Source organism: Ursus maritimus (genome assembly GCF_017311325.1).
Source record: "Ursus maritimus isolate PB19 chromosome X unlocalized genomic scaffold, ASM1731132v1 scaffold_X1, whole genome shotgun sequence".
NCBI classification, from domain to species: Eukaryota; Metazoa; Chordata; class Mammalia; order Carnivora; family Ursidae; genus Ursus; species Ursus maritimus.
The window spans coordinates 124,222,174-124,223,673 of NW_024423319.1; the positions used below are offsets into that span (position 1 = coordinate 124,222,174).

Consider the following 1,500-nt stretch of genomic DNA (forward strand, 5'->3'; position numbering starts at 1 on the left):
CCAACAAATAAATGAAAAGTCTATACAACGCAGATAGATGGGTAGCCCTGCATTTCCCCATGGAAGAGTGGCCCCGGGACATCATCACCGGGTCCCCAGAAGTGACTCACCGTCCACAGGACAAAGGTGCGGGAGCTCAGAACTTGGTTCTCTGGTATATCTTTCCTGCATCTTCCGCATCCTTCCCCACGCACGCAATGTGGTGAACTCCCCCCGTTGACTTGTGAAAATATCTACTTCTGCCCTCCAGCCCCACGCAGCTCCCCGCTGCTGTGGACACCCACCGGCCGGGTGGGACATGCAGGGACTGAGCCAGGAGCCCCCCTCCTCATCCCCACCCGTCCACCACCCTACCCCCGCCCAGGGCTGATGTGGGCAGTCCCTGCCCCGTGGCCTGGCCGTTCTGGCAACATACCAAAAGATGTCGCAATGCACCCAGCTTCAGAACGCAAAAGGAAATATGTTCTGCTAGCAACTTTTTTTCACTTTTTTTTTTAATTAAAAAAACAACAACAACAGGAATGAGCTGTCTGGGTCGGAGGGCGCGGTTGCTTCTCTGCCTGCTATCTCCGGCGGATGGTCCTTGCTCTCCAGCATCGTGCAGGGGGATTGCATCCTGCAGGAGACGCTGGTGGGGTGGGCAGGGTCTCTTGCGGCCTCTTTTTTTTTTAAATTTTTCTAAAATAATTTTTTATTATGTTATGTTAGTCACCATACAGTACATCCCTGGTTTTTGATGTAAAGTTCCATGATTCATTACTTGCGTATAACACCCAGTGCACTATGAATACGTGCCCTCCTTACTACCCATCACCAGCCTATCCCAGTCCCCCACCTCCTCTCCTCTGAAGCAGCTCTGAGGTCGGACGGAGGGAGGCTGTGGAGCGGGCACCCTGCCCCGCCCTGAGCAGGGTGGCGGGCGAGCCTCATAGGAGGCGGGGGCCCCACGGGCTTGGCCCTCGACGGAGCGAGCGCACAGACGGTTAGTTGCACAGGAAATTTCAACACGGGTTTCCTCTCTACCCACCCTGCCTCCCAACCGTGGCTGCCAGACTCGGAGGTGGACCCCGGCGAATTTGCATTTCGCAACGGCCTGGCCATGCCCCCGTGACACCTGCCCGAGCAGCCTCCAGACGGCCACCGTGACTTGGGCCGGCCCTCTGTGGACGCAGATCATTCAGGGGCACCTCTGACCGCCCGCCGGCGTGCAAAATGAGGACGGCTGCCTTCCGGATACCAGACGCCGAGGCTCAGCAGCGCGCGGCCCTCTGAGACCCCAGGTGAGCCCTCCGCCCTGCGCCCTGCGCGGCGCGCGTGCATGGTCGGGAATGAAGCGAGTCCGGCGGGGACAGGGTCTCAGGGGTGCCCACGTGGGCGAAAGGGGGTGGCGCGCACACAGCCAGGCAAACCCCTAGAGAGCGTTTGCAGAGGCGTCCAGCAGGGAAACTCTCCTGCCAACACTCATTCGGTAAAAGGCACCTGGGCCGGCCGAGCGGAGCC

At 59.2% G+C, this 1,500-nt stretch overlaps 1 protein-coding gene across 4 annotated transcripts in view; it reads left to right on the forward strand.

Moving 5' to 3' along the window:
* The first annotated feature begins 88 nt into the window (after positions 1-88).
* Positions 89-1,500, forward strand: part of P2RY8 (P2Y receptor family member 8) — a 45,665-nt gene continuing 44,253 nt past the window's right edge. Inside the window, exon 1 of one of the 4 annotated variants that reach the window (XR_005836000.1) lies at positions 89-1,280. The gene's annotated coding sequence lies outside the window, so the exon portion shown is untranslated. The remainder of the gene's footprint in view (positions 1,281-1,500) is intronic. The other 3 variants (XR_005835998.1, XM_040635087.1, XM_040635083.1) reach the window with 3 other exon arrangements.